Here is a 19,036-nt window from a genome sequence, read left to right as displayed (position 1 = left end):
TAGCTGGCTGGTAGGGACATTGATTTCCACTGTGAAAACTCAACAAGGGGTATAGATTTAATGATTTTGTGATGTGGCCTAGCAGAGATGGCACAAGGGTGGTAATAAGAAGAATGTTTAGTAGCTGCCAACCCAGGTCCAAACAGGATTCTTTCAGGATGAAAGTGAGAGTTGAGAGCCAAGTCTCAATAAATCCTCAGTGTCGCCGCATTACAAGTCATCCTTGCTGCTGCCGCTGACAAGTGAGCCTCATTAGAGCCCCAAGTGGCACTCTTGCCATTGCCCTTGACCAAGGCATTGGCTTTAGAAGTTGGAGTTAATCACCCCTACTGCGCTACGGCTGCCCCTCTGCACCCAAAACAGCCAGTCTGACTTCAAAATCCCCTCTGTGTTTTTAATATAGCCCTCTTTATTGGACAGGTTGTCCAATTGCAGTGGAATTGTGTTATTCACTTCTGCAAAACATCTGAGCAGAACAAAGTAGAATCTCTCTGACATCATACCATGATAGTACAGGCTACACTGACAAATAAGCATTGTTGCATACTAGGACTGTCACGAGAAACCCAACTCACGATGCGAGACGATGCACGAGATTGTGTCCACGAGACGAGACAAGATGAGATTGACATTTTAAGAAAAGTACCATGACAACATAAGACTGAACAAACGTTTTTTATTAAACCGCGTCACAAAACAGTGCAAGTGTGTTTTGAAATGTTCATTTTCCAACAAACTGACGTTAAAAAACATTGCTGTCAACATTTTTTGAGACCAAATAAACCATCCAGCCATCCATTTTCTATACCGCTATATAAACAAACAACCATTCACACTCACATTCATACCTATGGACAATTTAGAGTCTCCAATTAACCTAACACGCATGTTTTTGGAATGTGGGAGGAAACCGGAGTACCCGGAGAAAACCCACACACGCACGGGGAGAACATGCAAACTCCACACAGAGATTCGAACTCAGATCTTCCCGATCTCATGACAGTGTGGCCAACATGCTAACCACTCGGCCACTGTGTGGCCACCACCAATGTTATAATATGAATAATAATAATGCAATATTTCCTTTAATATGCCATCTTTCACTCTGTAAAGTTGTGGAATTTGCGTTTGCCTTTCCTACTGTCTGATATTGGCAGCATTACTTCAAATACTGGTTTTTCAACTGTATTGTACTGTACTGTAAGAGCAGAATTTTAAGACTTTCTGTGAACGGACACCATTTTGCGCTGTTTTGTTTGTATTTACTTTGCCGACAAAACGTCTCTGAGTATTGACTGTCAGAACAAAGGCTGTGTCATACAACTTCATGTCAAAAAACCCTTTAAGGTAAGTTTAAAGCATTTACAGTCGTCCCTCGTTCTTTTCAGTGAACTTTTTAACTTTAAAAGGGATAGTTCTGATTTTAATTCATTTTCATATAATGTTTTGGGACACATTCAGACATTTCATCCAAGAACGTTGGTTAGCGCCCTCATTAAAATCATGCAAACTTTTATAATGCTAAAAAAAAAATTGAATCGTTAGGAACTGGAATTGAAATGAGGAATTGGAATTGGAATTGGAACCGGAATCTCTCAAATTCAAACGATGCCCAACCCTAATTGAAATGGGTTTATCCTTCATGAAAACCCGGAATTTCAGAAGTGACCATTTTCGAGCCTCTTCTCTTAAAAGTGGAGCAAAAAAAGTGAGAGATAAGATTTTTCTCACGGTTGGTGCTCATAAACAGGTTCTAGGTACACATATTACTGTTAGAACACCTTTAAAAAGTCAATTTTCAATAATAAGGCAAGAAATGTCAGCCTCTTGATATTCACACTGCTTCAATTACTTTTATGAGAACCATATTTCTTACTCTGAACAAGGACAGCTTAGCTGCTAATTGGCGTACCTAAGGACCATGACGATAAATCATGATCTTAAGTGTCAGTGTGCAATATAAAAATAAGCACGCTGTCATTCGTAACAGAGTAAAGAAAGACATCTGTGGCAAAGTGTGCGTCACACAGCAGTTTCTCCTCGAGTCAGCAGAAGTGATACGTATTCTACTTTACAACGGCGGGTAAAAAGAGGGGGATGGGCAAGGAGTGGAGCAGAGCTGTCACCATGGAAACTATGTCTTTTCCTGTCGGCTCGTATCTCGGGAGCAAAACAGATGCTGTGAGCAACATACAGATGAAAGCCACACACTGTCACACCACGCAGGAAACTGGACCCAACTGGAAAGGGTCAGTCGGCGCGACCTCGCTGAGTAACTGACATTAGCTCGCTCTTTCTGCAAATGTTCCGCCTGCAGAGTCATCTTCTGTGAAGAGAGCATTTCGCTGTATAAAGGAGACAAAACACAACTCTTTATTGGTATGATGACAGTTCGAGCATTTGAGATTTTCACAGGAAGTAGCTGTGCAGTCAACACCATGGAGGAAGTGACTGTAAATAATAAACACAAGTGCACTTTGAGCCCTCCATCTGGCCTCGCACCAGACAGTGGGATACAGAAGGCTATATGCCCAGGGGGACAAACACATGTGAAAACAAGCAGCTTGTTTTAGCATCAGATGCAGTAAAGCAGGAGTGTCCACACATTTGCCAGCAAGGGCCACATTTTACGTAAGATATTTTGTAAAGCACCACATGTTGATGTGCTAAGATGTTATACATTTTTAAAGAAACTCTGTTGTTTTTTTTAAGTTTCCATATTTGCATAATATTTTGGCTTTATTCCAATAGTATAACATTTTCTCCAACCTAATTTTGAAAAAATTACAACTTTGTTTTGTTTCTCATAATATTATGACTTTAAAATATCAAAAAATATCAAATATCAATGCTAATAAAATGACATTTTCAGGGTTCTTATGATTTCTGTATTAACGGAATCGCGGATGAAATCACGTAATTGGCCCCAGCGGACCTCTCATTCATAGTGGCATGTCCTCACAAACACTAACCAGCCCCTGAACTAAACATGTCGAGACGGCAACCGGACACTCTTGCTTGTCACCGTACAGCAATAGCCAGTGTAAGCTAGCTGGGTTAGCTTAGTTTAGCGGCGCATGCTAATCCAGCTGTGTGTGTGTGTGTGTGTGCCGCTCAGGCTGTATGAGCTGTGCTTTAATACTTATTAATGTAACTCAGCGTTTTAGGTTGGCCGCTGACTTTGTGCAAGTTGTTTGTGAAATAGGGACGACAGCTGAGGCTACATGAGGCACTCAGATAGCTATCTCACTTAGCAACTGTCAAAACACATTTTCAACACACATCACACTTGCGGCCTTCAAAATAAGGGTGTCACATAGTAGTAATAATAGTGTCTAATAGTAGTAATAAAATAAGTGTGTCATAATGAAGCTGTTACAATTGCATCTCCAACTACCTCTTCTTAAACCACAAGCACGGATATGATTGTTTGGTGAGGATTTTGTTGCAATGAACAGCTAGAATACGTTAGCGAAGCTACATCCATTTCTGAAATACTGGGCAAAATTGTCCAAAGATGTATTGCATCAATAACTGGAAGGATTTTTGCATTTATTTAACTGTCATTTTAGTCACTGGCACAAAAAACACACAATCTACAGTCATAAAAGAAGTGTAAAAAGTAAAAACTTACAGAATACAGAAAAAATAAAATTTTGGAAAAAACAGAATTTGAGGAAAAAATGCATAGGGATTTCAGAGGGCTCAAATTTAGCTGTGTGGTTAAAGGAAAACAATGCTAGACCAGTCCAGGGTGTACCCCACCTGTCGCCCGAAGTCAGCTGGGATAGGCTTCAGCATGCCCCCGCGACCCTCAAGAGGAGAAGTGGCATAGAAAATGGATGGATGGATTACATGTCAATGATGTCTTAGAAATTCTTGTATATCGGCATTCCAATTTTACTTCACTAAATAAAAGTTTGATTAAGCATACAATTGTACCTCTTGTGTACTGTAAGCCTATGTTCTTCTCACTCACTGAATTACCAATCTACCCTTTTTTATACGTATATTAACAATACGACATCCCATTCTTAATAGGGCTGTACCATACATCCATCGTCCTGACCTCAACCCGGTAGAACACCTCTGAGATGAATTAGAGCAGAGACTGCAAACCAGGCCTACTTGTCCAACATCAATATCTGACTTTAAGAATGGCCAAAAATTCCCATAAACACATACTACAGTACACATCCTAAAAAGAAGAGTTAAAGCTGCTGTTATAGCTGCAACAGGTGGGCCGATGTCATATTAAACCCTATGGACTAAGAATGCGATGCCACATAAATTAATATGCTTGTCAAGGTAGATGAGCAAATACTACAAAAATAATACATTTCTACCTAAAGGATGGGTTTTTTTTTTTTATTTTATCCATATACTGTAAAAATATTGACTTATTCCATCTTATGTTGCTTTAAATTTGTCTCCTTGTTGGTGTAAACCCCCAATCCCCTCTATTCTTCTCATCTGGATCTAATGGTGACAGGCGCATGCGTAAAAAGCCCATGGCAATGATTAATCAATGAAAGTGTATATCAGTAATCCCTTAGTAGTCCCTTAGAACATCCTTTTTTTTATCGCGGTTAATTGGTTCTACACCTGACCGTGATAAGTGAATTTCCACTAAGTAGGATTACTTATATATAAATGGAATATTTTCATAGAGCATAGAAAACCTGTTTACGACCTTCTAAATACAGTTTTTAACATTATTACAGCTCTCTAGACATGAAATAAAACCCCTATAGTAACTTTTACACTCGTATTACCCAATATAGCAGACATATTAATAGAAAATAAGACATAACATAGACTCACACGTTAGCATTGACAGTGTACTTCCTGTGGTGGCTATTGTCTCAACAATGTAACGTTACTGACAACTAGTGTAAAATACTGTTTGTGGTTAAGGAGAGACGCACAACACACTTCAATTGCTTTATTAACAAGCAAAGAACACATATTATGTGAACATTCACAGGAGCTGCTGCCAGCCACAACCTATGCCAGTCACTGTACTCTCCACACTGCTAACACTGCTAAACACAGTCAACTCTAGCTAGCTGACGTAACACACGTCACTTAAAAGGCACATACAAGTCACAGATATAACACTACGTATCAAGTCTGCTGAATGCCTTATATTTGTATTTTCCGTCATTCAGCCATTTTTACGCTTGAAAATGCTTAATTGAGGCCAAGAATACTTACAATTTGCTTAAATATGCATATATTTGACTAGCAATAGGCCATATTCAACCACGAAACAGTGATCATTCATTAATTAATGAATTTTGACAAACAGCGATAGAGTGATTTAGTGAGGAACGACTGTACATGCAAGAGGGATCTGGTCCGTGTGTTATTACGATCCTTGAACAGTCAAAACATGATCTAATGAAAAGGTGTTTACATACACTTTAAAAAGCTGATTTCAACCAAATTAATACAATAATTCTGATTTTTTTTTGTGCAGGTAAACGTTGTGACTGTGTCTAAGAATGAAAACTTCTGGTCTACGGCATTTTGAGCCTCAGACTGTGTTTGTATTGCTGAAGATTGCTTATCTCTTATTCACATCAAATTGTCCCAATTTAACAAAGAAAAGTGAAGGCAAGCAAACTGAAACAGAAGTAGATCAAGAAACATTGAGGCAGCATCTTCATCTTGCGTTCTTATTATTTAGCCAGCAGGAGCACTGTGTCCATCTACTTGAGACAGTCTGACACAATGAGTCCTGAGTGAGTCCAAACATAACTTTTACCATGATAGCTTTACAATGATTCACTGCTTTACAGGGATAACACATTGAGGCGTCTAAACAAAGGGCACATGAGAAAGAAATAACCAACACAACCCAGTACAGACAAACTAATCAACATATTGCAGTGGGGAACCTATGTGCACTAATAACTTGGGATGTAAACGTTTACATAGGCTTTTAGTGGGCTCAAGCCAAAGAGGGAGCTAGAAAGGCTCCCTGGTGGCACTGGCTGACCCACTTTGATGCAACTCTATCCCTGACATGACCCAGAGGAAAACCACACAAAAAACACATACACACACAACTACATACGGGCACACACACACACACACACACACACACACACACACGACAGAAGCTGACCGACTAGAAGGAAACAACTCTTAAATGCTGCTGATGGATATCTTGCTTCATCCTTCTGTTTTCTTTTGACATCATCAGAAGATCGGTCCTTTGTGGTCCTACTATCTGATCTAGCAGTGAAACGCAGTGCATTCCGTTAATCTTTGACAGGATACATACTGCATTATTTCTTAAAAAACAGTGCAATATAATTTTGGGGCTATTCGGCCCACCCATACTGCATATTGTCATAAAAATGTACTTTCTGCAGCCACCACTATATGAGGAAAAGGAATAGTCAAAAGAGCAAAAAGTACCTAATTAATCATGTACTGTCATACTGCTACAAGATGACAAATGGGGAACTCCTGAGCCAAACAATTATGACACTGACAACCTAATCATATTGTCTGTTTAAGCACACAACTTTACATTCATCTAACCAAACCTATAAAACAGATTCATGATGATCGTTAATCTTCAAGGAAGGTTACGACAAGGGTACAAACATCCCCCATCCTTCTCCATTGCCACATTGTTAAAGCACAGAACAGGATATACAAAGTGGAGAAGCATCCTCGTGAAAGAGTGATTCCAACTCCGCCTCACCCCGCCTCCCATGAGCGGAGGGCTGTGACGAGTATCCTCTCCTCCCAGCAGCAGCAACAAACACAAATTAATGATGTGGCAAACACTGAGATAAACACAGTCACTGTCAGTCAGATATGTGGGGGATCAGTCAACATTAATTAAACTGAGTGAAGTAGTCCGCTAAAGCAAATTGGCAGGAGTCATATTTTCACTATTAAATGATCCGCTGATTTATTCCAACACTGATTAATGGGTGGCTTGTTCAACAAAACGTCTAGAAATGAGAAACAATACTTAATTTATTTCTCCTGAGTCTAAGGGAATAACATAAAAACAGTTTGTTTAGTCGCAGACAGCATAAGATAAGAAAATCCCCAAAGTATTTATGAATAGAGAGTCAAAATGGAAAATTTTTGCCTTTCATTTTTTGATAAATGAAACCACTTAGCAGCTTGTCACATTTACCGCAGACTATCACACAACCAATGATCAGCCGAGTTTCATTTTCAACCACTTCTTACTCGGTTTGCTTTCATCTCAAGCACGGCGAAGCTTCCATCAAAACTTCCAGATTTTGCACAGCGGCAACAATGTGTGTGTTCTTGCGTCTGTCTGCTGGGTTGTGAGCATGCAAGTGGTTCTGATCCTGCTATAGTCCCCGGTGGGAACAATGGCATTCCTGTGCTGCAAGCTCCAGGTGGCTGTGGAAACCCAATCCTCAACTAAAGCAAGCCTCGCTGGCACACGGAGTGCCGGGAATGCTGCTGCCTCCCACCGGAGACATGTGCCAGAATGGCGCTATTGTTCCTGGCAAGCTAAGAGCAATAATAAATTCACCAACACTACCACAGATGACAAACAAACGCTTCACAGATTTACACCTCGATATTAGGGGTGTAACAGTGCGCCATAATCACGGTTCAGTGCGTACCTTGATTTTAAGGTCCCAATTAGGTTTATTTTTGAAGTTCAACAATAACAGTTTGAGCAGACTGAATTATTATTTTATTATTAGAAAATTAAAAAGGTCCTTACAGACTTAAGTGCAGCATTAATATTTCCAGTTTGTGGCCCCGACCCTAATTTCTACTAGGGATTAGGGGTGCAACGATTCCTCTAATAATTTGAGTATGTCGATTACAAAAAATAATCGAGGATTTGTTCCTGCCTTGCGAAATCGCTTACATCAGTGGTCCCCAACCCCCGGACCGCGGCCCGGTGCCGGGCCGCACAGAAAGAAAAAATAATTTCCATTATTTCATTTTTTAATGTTTTATTTTGAAAAGTGGCCGGCTTCCCTCTGTTACATCCGTCTCACTTGACGCTTCTCCATTGTGCGTGTGCTAACTTTCTCTCATGCTGTACAGATAGACTACTACTGTATTTTTACCATTTTTCTTTCACCTCATATTTGGTGTCAAATGCTGATACTATGTGGGAATGCATAAAGGTAAGTTTTGATGACTTATTGAGTGCTAATATGTACATTTGCCTCAAGTGAATTCATGCTAGCGTACTGTCTTTTTACCACCCACGTCAAACAGCGATGTAATAATGTCTCTGGAAATACTTGGCTGGAACTTGAACTGGTGGATGGTGGGTCGGCATTCATTTTGTACTTTTAATTTGATGTTATTCATGTCTTAGTTTTACGCAATACATAATAAATAAGATAAATTAGATCGCTATAACGTACGAACCAAACAACCAACCATCCACCTCCACCCTCCCACCCCGTCCCACGGGACATTTGTGGGAACACAAGCCATTCCGTGGGACAAAAAAGGTTGGGGACCACTGGCTTACGTCACCAACGCGCTTACACCCATGCAGAGGATGGAGGACGAAGCGGATGATTGAAGGCGCGGGAACATTGAAGAGGTGAGAGAAAGCGACAAGGCAACGAAAGAGAAGGAAAACAAAATGTAAAAAACAGACAGAAAATGTGAGTAAAGAGCAAGTTGAACACCATGCCATTGTAACGCGGCACTTACATACCACAACAGCACATCTTATATGTTACATCATCTCCTCCCGGATGGAATGGAAGCTCGAAGCGGAGAGTATTTCACTTATTACGATGGTAACGTGACTTCATACAGGATTTACGTCATCGGCAAAAACACAACGCTGTGAGTTAAGAAGATGGAAAACCAAAACATTTTAGCTCACTAATTAGTAGCTGCTCTTTTCTAGCAGAAAATACTGTGTAATGGAACAAGGAAGTGCATGTCTCACTCACTTAGTTGAGAGTAATGTGTTCCACTACAGGTGTCTTCATCTTACTTTTGAACACAAAAAAGAACAAAAAGTCAATATCTTATAAAGAATATTTGTCGTATTTCTAGTCAGCCAGTCTTAGTTTAGGATTTATAAATGCACAGCCATCAACATAATGTAACATGTAATTTAGTCAAAGTAAAGTAATTGCTATTGTTCTCCTTTTCCAGTAAATAGTTAAAGCCTGGGATGGATAAATTCATTTACAAAAGCACCATCATGTAGTCCATCAGACCCAAGAAGATACAGTTTGCTCCTATGCACAATGTAAATTTCAGAAATAAAATGGTTGATTATCTTAAAAATTAAACCAATTGGTTGTCCATTATTTATTTCTTTATTTATTTTGTGAAATGCTTTATTTCCTCGTGTATTTATAATTGCTCTTTAACCAAGCAAAAATATGTTTTTTCCAATTACTTGATTAATCAAAAAAAAAAAATCAGTAGAATACTCGATGACTAAAATATTAAATAGCTGCAGCCCTAGTAAGGATGCTACGGTACAGGTAACCCACGGTATGTTCTGTACCTCGGTATTTGGGCTACGGTTTCAGTACGTTACCCAAAAAAATGTGTCTCACCAATACATAAACCGTTACCACTCTACTTGATATTCAGACAGGAAAAAGTCTCACAGTTTTAAAGTGGGAAAAAAAACAAAAAACACTAATAACATTCCAAAGTACACTGTTAAACATGTCTATAAAAATGCTAAGAAGTACTTCAACATGCGGCGGAACCTTACAATTCCAACACCAAAGGAAAATACTGTCTGATGCCCAAAAACTTGGAAGGTGGAATCATCATCAGGCATGGCAAGTGTCGCAAGATGTTTGACACAAAAATGACAGCACTACATGTAACAGGTAAGTCAACACACATTAGGCAGCGACTACTACTATGGGGAACAATAAAGAATAACTATGTTAACTCTAAACATGAACAAAACAAGTGGGAGTACACAAGAGAAGCATATGTTCTGAAGAACCCATTAATGTTCTACACTGCTATTAATATGAGGAATTATGACATCATACCGATAAAACCGAGAACATTAAAAAATAGCTCCGATGACTAGGGCTGTCACAAGATCTTGTTTTACAAGATCTCACGAGATTAAAACGTGAGAAGAGTTCTCATATATTGTCATGTGCATGCATGTCTGTTTTCCTTGTCTCTAGCCTCCAAACAGGTAGGAAGAGAGTTCACTCTGTGCAATGGTTTCAGCACCTTGGCATGTTTGTTCCGTAAAACAACGGCATGAATGGAGTTAGCCCTTTTGTCTGTCATACAGTTTTTGTCTCGGTGGGTGGAGGCGGGGCTCCGAGTGCAGAAGAGTGCAGAAGAGTGCAGTCTTGTGAGGAGCAATGCAAGGTAACATAGTAGAAGTTTTATTAGCCTAGTTGTTAGCTTTTTAGCCACACAGTCAGGAGATTGGGAAGATCTGGGTTCGGCAAAGACATCTCTGTAATGTCTCCCCTCACTTACTTGCGCTCATCCAATCACCAGTCAGAACTCATCAATGATGTATTCACGGTCTCACAGAAAGTTGGATATTTTTAACTCTCTTCAGAAATGTGCATTTTCCCCACTTGGGTGTAATAAATAAATAAATACATAAATGTGAGCATTGCAGAGGGAGCCACAACAAGGAGACAGCAGAGCCGCGTGTTGCCGACCCCTGTCTGAGGGAAACTAAAATACACACACGAGCAGGTAAAATGTGCTGAGGCCAGACCACACTGTCAACGGACGCGCACACCGCACAGGAAACGCATCATATCAACTCCACAGCCTTGAAATGAGGAACTTGATTCATTTCCTCCTTATGTTGCATTAACGCAAGTTTGAGGTGTGAAGAACATGACACACACACACACACACACACACACACACAACAAACTTGCTTAAACTTAACTGGATCACTGACATTGTCAACAATTTAAAGCAAAACATCAACTGGTTGTAATGGAATCGAAATGGAAACAATTGAAAGGGTTATCAATGACATAGTGGAACCGTTGACATACATTAGTAACTTATCATTTCAGACTGGAAAATTTCCTAAGAAAATGAAAATAGCTGAAGTGGTTCCAATTTTCAAAAATGGAGATAAACAGCAATTTACAAATTACCAACAAGTTTCCTTGTTACCCCAATTTTCCAAAATTATCAAGTAATAACAGGTTGGACAAATTTATTAATTAAAATGAATTACTAGCAAGTAGCCAATACGGATATAAAGCTAACATTTCAACTTCTATGGCACTGATTGAAATCAGGAAATTACTAATGGTATAGACCACAGAAAGTGTGCAGTTGCAGTATTCATGGATCTTACAAAAGCCTTCGATACAATTAATCACAATATTTTAACAACAAAATTTGAAAGTTATGGAATCAGAGGATTAGTTTTGAATTGGGTTAAAAGCTACCTTGCTAACACAAAGCAATTTGTAAGACTAGGAGAATACACATCTGCAAGTTTAAATATCACGTGTGGAGTACCCCTGGGGTCAATGTTGGGACCAAAACTGCTCAATTTGTATGTCAACGACATTTGTGAAGTGACAAAGTACTTAAAGTTGGTATTATTTGCGGATGATACCACTGCCTTTTGTTCTGGGGAAAAAACACAAGAACTAATTAAAAAGGTCAAGGATGAAATGGTCATATTAAAGTCATGGTTTGGTTTTAAAAAAACAGTTTATCCTTGAACTTAAGTAAAACTAAAATAATTATATTTGGAAATAGCAGAAAGGATATAATATTACATGGAATGCAGGAAGTGAATAATATGTACTGCACAAAATGTGGAACGGAGGGGGGGGTAGGATTAAATAAGCTTTGCTTCTTCCTACTCCTTTTGGACTTGTGGAACTGTGAAATGATTCATGAGATGTTTTCCACTGTAACCTGCATGCATGTTCAAATAAAATTAAACCAAACCAAACCAAACCAAGCTATATCAGAATCTCGAGACAACCGTTATTATTATTATTTATAGCTAACCTGATGCTGAGAATATAATCAAAGCTGTCAAAGCTACAGGTTGCATCCTTCCGGCAACACACACACACACACACACACACAATAAATAATAGATGCTCTTCTCTTTCAGGGACATGACAGATTCATTTGACTGTATACTTGTCACATCTTCATCAACTCTGCTTCATGATGACAGTGAATCAATTTCCCTACCACCATAGATTCTTACATTCCTCTTAATGCATGGTTCTCTGTGCTTGCACGGGTTTTTCCAGGTGCTCTGGGTTCATCCTCCAGCTCACCAGAGACCCTAATAAGGACAGGGGGAAACCGGACGGATGGATGTAAAAAGGACTCTATGGGGATGTCACTGCATGCCGTGTTACTAAATGTGGTAAGAAGGCCAAGAAACAATAAGATGTTTTCTCATTAATGTTACACTACTCCCAATTTATGGTACACACATTTGCACAGACAATAACAACAAAATAGGTCCAGACAGGGCAACATGCATTAATTTTAGTGCTGGATAAATGTCCCATTACAAATCTGAATCCGCGTTATAATAAGCTAAGAAATTGCTAAAAAATCTATTAAAGATCCAAGCAAGCCTGTTATTTCTGTTACTGTAGCAAATTAAAAGTGATGAAATTAGATTATTTGCACATCCTATTCCGTTAACTTCCCTGCTTCTGTCAACAAGAACTATGCCATAGCGCCGGATCGCGGCTACTAACATGTCACCGGGGACAAACAACCTGGCACTGGGACAATATGACAACGACATGGTTGATTATTTTGAAGAAAATGTTTAAATCTTGCTTACCTTGATTTAAAAGAGTGACACGGCAGCCCCGAGTCCGCCCCAGACTATCCACAAAACTCCCCCGGCTCTGGTACCAAGTGTCGCAGCTAAAGTTAGCTAGCTACGTTAGCTTCTCCGGCTAACGACTAGGGGGGGCGAGCCTCCTCTCTGTCTCTCTGCCGTCGAACACCAACCGTTTACGGCATGGAAAAAAGGAGCTTATCGTAAGGCCGACAAGCACACCTATGCGGCCGTGGTCCGACGTCTACAGCCGTTGTAAGCTGGGACATCCATGAGGGGTGTTGGGTGGACACGACGGCTGAACGCACGGTTGGGGGAAAGGAGTGCGCTACTGGCTGGCTGGCTGACTGACTGACTGGGCTCCGTCCCTCGCGGCTGCCGGGGCGGACGTGCTGCCTCTGGCTGGCCGGGTCCTTATGTGAGAGAGCAGGGAGGAGGGGAGAGTTTGGCTGCTGATGCACGGAGGGAAAGCACAGGCAGTCAGCATCACTGCTCATCCCTCCCTTCACTGCCTCAACCCGGAAGGAATACCACCACGTTGAGCCCATCTTCTTGTCCATATAAAAAATATGGAGACATTTCAAGTACAATCCATTCACAGCAAACAAGGGCTATAAAAGCATTTTGCATTCATCTTGTTAAGAACCAATAATGGTCATTTGCTGAATTTGCAGCACAAGGAGGTCATGGTTACTGAAAGCAAAAGCTATTTCAATCACTAACATTTTAACAGGCCAAGTTAACATAAGCTCACATCTTTGATATAACCTTCACAATCCTTGTATTGAACTTATTCGTTTTTGGAGCAATTCCTTTGCAAGATGTCAGAATAGCCTCCTACAGCTGCTGTTTTGCTGTGACGATCCTCCATAGGTTCTCAATTGGGTTGAAGTCAGGGGAAAAAAAGGGGCTAAACCATGAGTTGCTTTCCTTTTATGCCCATAACAGCCAACGCTAATGGTAATGGTAATGGTTTAATTCATCCTGAACATGCATACAAGTTACACTGGAGCACATCACATTGCACAATTCATAGTTTCGCATGTCCAAAAATGACAATGACTGAGAGGTAGGTATTGTTTGCATCATGCGGTAATTTTTCGACAGAAGGTACGGTTCTTCATTTTCACACCTTCAATGACCAAAAAGGGCCTCCCAGCTCTCTCCCAATGATTCCGATCCAAAACATGACTCAGCCACCTCCTTGCTGACATCACAGCCTTGTTGAGATATGTTGGCCAGACTCTACTTCATCCATCGGGACCACACAAGGTTGGACGTTCCTCATCAGTAAACAGGATTGTTTGAAAATGAATCTTTATGTGTTTGTTGGCCCACTGCAACTGTTTCTGCTTGTGAGTATTGGTTAAGGGTGCCAAATAGTAGGTTTATGCATAACTGCAAGCCTCTGGAGATTCTTACACCATGAGACTCATGGGACTTCAGAGGCACCAGCAGCTTTAAATACCTGTTTGCTGCTTTAGTAGGTGCTCTCTTGATTCGAAAAATGTGTTTAATTTCTCATTATGCCTTTATCAGCACAATCCCGGTTGCCATCTGAATCAGGCACAAAATTTCTTTGCCTTACAAAAGGTTTTGTGAATTATTGAACGTTTTCGGGCCTTATCCAAGGCATTGCAATATTTGAGGCTTTTTTTGTCCTTTTTCTTTCCCATAATGCCTGAAATTTGTGGCATGCTTAATAATGTGGAACATAATTTTAAAGTAGTTTTCTTTTAATTGGGCTCACCTGGCAAACTAATTATGGTATTTGTCCGAGATTGATATCAGTAATATAAAGAGCCCCAAGACACAATGCAATCCATGAATGTCATTGAAACATTTATGAAAATTATGAACATTTATGATACTGAAATCCTAGAAAGAGAGAGGTAAGTAAATAGTTTTTATCAAAACTAACAAAGGTGTCAACCTTTTCCATAGTCCTAAATACAAACATAGACACACGACAACAAGAACCAGACACTCTTGACAGTAGCACGGCTGTCAGCGTCAGCTGCGGAGGTAGTTCTGCGGACTTTATCTTGCTCTGGAAACAGGAAAATGTTTTCATATTCACACTTGGTAGTGCTACTAACGAGTGTGAATATGAAAAAAAATTCTTAGAGGTAAAGTGCTCTTGTTTGGGAATGTTGCCCATCATCCACAATCCTTATGGGAAACATGAGCATGAGCGTTCTAAAGACATAAAAACACTTACAAAGAGGCAGCTCATTACTGCACATAATGGGACACACCTATTCCGCCTACAAAGCCCGCACCTCCAAAAACCTCCAACAAGGTTTTATGGTTTTATATCCATGCTGTGAGCATGTAGTAACAGGTACATTCATGATAGCATGTAATATGTACAGTATTTTGCCCTATTTTGGTCATTTTAAGCGTTAGCGGAACTTCCTTCCTAGGCGCATTGATTTCACATAACATAGAAATGAACGCCTACACCTAGCATTAACTTTTCCAAACTCAAAAACACAGCAGCAGTGGCGGGAGCTCTAATATGTAGCGTTTCCTTTCAGTAGTGGCCTGAGGCATTGTGAGCGAGTGTGTGGTGAAGACAGTCACTAGCGGGCTAGCAGCTAGCTGGTGTGGTGTGGCGAGGTGTCACTACACCAGCAACTAGTTCTTGGGCGTAACAAGAACTTGGGCGTCATGTCTTCTGCCCCCAAATGACTAAATACGCCCCTGCATATACACAGCTGAATAGAAGTGTTTTCATCCTGGATTTGAACATTGCCAAAGTTGAGGATTGTCGCACATCTTCTGGAAGACTGTTCCAGATTTCGGCAGCATAAAACTGAAACGCAGCCTCATCGTGTTTAGTCTTGACTCTGGGCACCCGCAGGAGACCACTCCCTGAGCTTCTCAGAGCCCGAGATGGTTGATATGGCTCTGACATGTCAGAGATGTACTTGACGCAAGACCATGAAAGTGCTTGTACACAAGCAGAGCTGTTTTAAAGTCTATACTTTGAGCGACAGGAAACCAGTGCAGAGACCTGACCACTGGACTAATATGGTCATATTTCCTGCTTCTCGTCAGGACTCGAGCAGCAGCATTCTGGATGTACTACAGCTATTTTACAGCTTGTTTCGAGAGCCCGGTGAGAAGGCCGTTATAGTAGTCACGCCTGCTGGAGACAAAGGCATGGATTAGTCTCTCTAAATCTGGTTTAGACACTATTCCCTTAATTTTTCAATGTTTTTAGGTGGTAAAAAGTTGCTGAAGTTGTTGATTTAATGTGGCTGTTAAAGTTCAGGTCTGAGTGTTATGTACGGCCCCGGCCGTGATTCAGGAATCCAGAATGCAGAGTCAAAAGCCGTGTAACAAAGTATTTTAATACAAAAAAAGAGCAACAAAAGTACAAAACAAACACAGGGAGCAAATGACAACTAAAATACCTCTGGACATAGTCACAGGAATAAATAACTGAAAACACTGCTAGCACGGAAACTAAGCAGGGAAAAAACAGTAGTGAATAACAAAAAGAGCTGCTAACAAAACTAGCAGAGGTACCAAGAGTAAAGCTACTGCTGAAGAACGTCTAGCGGGCAGGGTGGTACTTACGACGGCTAGAAGAGCGTGGGTCAGAAAGCCAAAAACACAGTGCAACGAGAATGCTGGAGTGAGCATAACAAGGTGTAGCAAAGGGTAACAATCTGGCACTGGACATGAGTTTACACACAGCTTAAATAGCTCTTCTAATCAGTCGCAGGTGATGACAATCAGCTCATCAGGGTGCTCAGGAGTGTGCTGCAACAGAGGACAAGTAGATGGCAGTAACACAGCACACAATCCTGACACTGAGACCATTATTACCCCTAGATTTCGAACCTGATGATTAGGTTTTAGAGAGAGAGTCTCAAGGTGACTAATAACACTCTCTTTGTTTATGTGGGCCACAGACAATGATTCCAGTTGTGTCTATATACATTGGTGTGAAAAAGTGTTTGCCCCCTTCCTGATTTCTTATTTTGGGAGCCATGTAGGTTTCAATTTTTTTTGTCCCTTAATAATAAAAAGTTTCATTTAAAAACTGCATTTATTGTTCAGTGGTGTTCTCATTGACTAATACTGTTTTTACAATTGTTTGATGATCTGAAACATCTGAGTGTGACAAACGGATTGGAACACCATAAACGTTCTGTTCTCCTCACGCCGTGAGGCATTCAGGTGCACTCGTACTTGTGAGTGTCAGGTGCTAATTGTTTTTCAAAGTACGCCACTTTGGGAATCTAGGTTCTATAGTATGGTGTGTCATGTGGTTTCGTATGCATGTTTGTTCACAGCACCACACGTGTGCCTTGTGTATCATTTTCACTCAGTGATGCATTTTCGTCTGGATGCAACTATTTACTAATGTGGAACAGTGTGGACGGAAAAAAAAAATCTCAGAGTGTTCCCGTGTAGACAGGGCCTGACTGTCCGTGCATTTTTTTATTGAGCTTGATTGCCAAATAACCCGCCATTGCAAGTGGCAGCAATTTGATTAAGGACTCATCGCAAAGTATAAAGATGCCGTGCCCGCACACTCCTTCTCCGCTCCTGGCTGTCTTCACCAACAAGAGTTTTCAATAAAGGTAAAAATTATGTTAAATGTTCATTTGTCCATTTCATTCATAACTTATAATTGTGGAACCCTCTTGAAATTGTTTACTTCTTCCTACTTTATTCTTTAACATTATTATTTTTACTATTTTGGCAACTAAATCACTTTTCTAAGGGCTCCAAAATGTACAAAATGTTGCAAGCATGTGTATCCTGGTGAAAATGTACATCCAATGTACATAGTCATCAAGGAGCGTATATGGTAAGAAGGAAGGGGTTTGGTTTAAAAAAAAAAAAACAAATAGCAGAAACAAAAAACACAGCTGGAATTTTGTGAAAATAAAGTAAAAATATTAAGATAAAAATTTGTATTCTAATGAGGAAAAAAAGTTGCACTTTTAAGAGAATAAACACGTAATATTATGAGGGATATAATGCTATTTTAGTAGCATAGAGTTGAAGTAATACAGAAATATGTATATTTTTGAAGTCGTAATATAAAAACAAACAAAACAAAATAAAGGAAATTAGGTTAGGGAAAAAGTTATATCATGATAATAAAGTCATAAAATCATAATATTATGAGAAGAAAATTTACGAAGATTATTTAAGAGGAAAGTTGAAATATTTGGAAAATCAAAAAACATCAGCAAAAAAAGAGCAAAGAGCTAAGTTTGTACTAATACGAGGCTTTTTCACAAAGCTGAGATGCAGTTTCTTCAAATATATACTGTATAGATATATAATATATAATATAATATATAGTTATATATAGTATATATAGCTTCTGCTATTGGCTGTGAAATAGTCCAGGTAGTACCCTGCCTCTCGCCCAAAGTCAGCTGGGATAGGGTCCAGCTTACCCCCGCCCACGACTCTGGTGACGACAAGCTGCATCAACATGATAGATGGATGAATGGATAACTTATTAGCAAATCTACAGTACATGTGTTGCTTTACAAAATATCAAAGTGGCCCTGCATTTTTCACTATGTGGCCCTTGCTGAAAAAGTTTGTGCACAAAATGGGAATTTTGTTTGAACATTCCAAAGCAGAGAAAGCTAGAATACACAGAGGCTTAACATTCTTAAGGCATATCTTCCTACCTTGAATGCTGGGCAGTGGAACACCAGGGTGTCTCTTTGAAATGCTAAGCAGTGTTTTAGTACATTTACTTATGGTCATTGCAACTCCTCCTCTTTCTTTGACAAAAAAAAACACTCCCAGGGCAAACAATGTGTGAAACAAAGACGCCTGTGCACAGTTTTTGCCTGGCTGCAGAAACACAAGGTATGAAGCACTGAAGCTTCAACTTAAGCACTTTTTCTGATCGCATTCATCAATTGTTGATGAAGAACCTAAACCTAAACTTATTTTATCTGGACAGCGCAGAACACATGCGGAATTATTGTTGCTCTTGGTCTGCTGCATGTAAGCATATTCCTGGGGCATCCCCAACTAAAACCTAGAAACACAACTTCACTGTCCAAAGTGAGGCCACAGGGCCATTTTTGACTGGCAGCTGTTTTGTTTTTGTTGTTGGCCCTCAAAATAAGTTAATGATTAATGAGAAATATTTGACTAATTTGCTTTGTCACCTACAGTAGAACACAAAGCTAAGATGCCAGTAGTTAGGGAGGGTGTGAAAACAAAAATCCCTTATTT

At 39.9% G+C, this 19,036-nt stretch overlaps 1 protein-coding gene across 3 annotated transcripts in view; it reads right to left on the bottom strand.

Moving 5' to 3' along the window:
• galnt1 (UDP-N-acetyl-alpha-D-galactosamine:polypeptide N-acetylgalactosaminyltransferase 1) overlaps positions 1-13,258 on the bottom strand; it is a 72,027-nt gene extending 58,769 nt beyond the window's left edge. Inside the window, exons 1-2 of one of the 3 annotated variants that reach the window (XM_054780682.1) lie at positions 12,803-13,256; positions 12,206-12,286 (exon numbers count right to left, since the gene is read on the bottom strand). The gene's annotated coding sequence lies outside the window, so the exon portion shown is untranslated. Of the gene's footprint in view, positions 1-12,205; positions 12,287-12,802 lie in introns of all 3 variants that reach the window. The other 2 variants (XM_054780680.1, XM_054780681.1) reach the window with 2 other exon arrangements.
• Positions 13,259-19,036: the final 5,778 nt, after the last annotated feature.

The sequence above is a fragment of the Dunckerocampus dactyliophorus genome, chromosome 7, assembly GCF_027744805.1.
Source record: "Dunckerocampus dactyliophorus isolate RoL2022-P2 chromosome 7, RoL_Ddac_1.1, whole genome shotgun sequence".
NCBI lineage: Eukaryota > Metazoa > Chordata > Actinopteri > Syngnathiformes > Syngnathidae > Dunckerocampus > Dunckerocampus dactyliophorus.
This window is presented reverse-complemented; position numbering and strand designations above follow the sequence as displayed.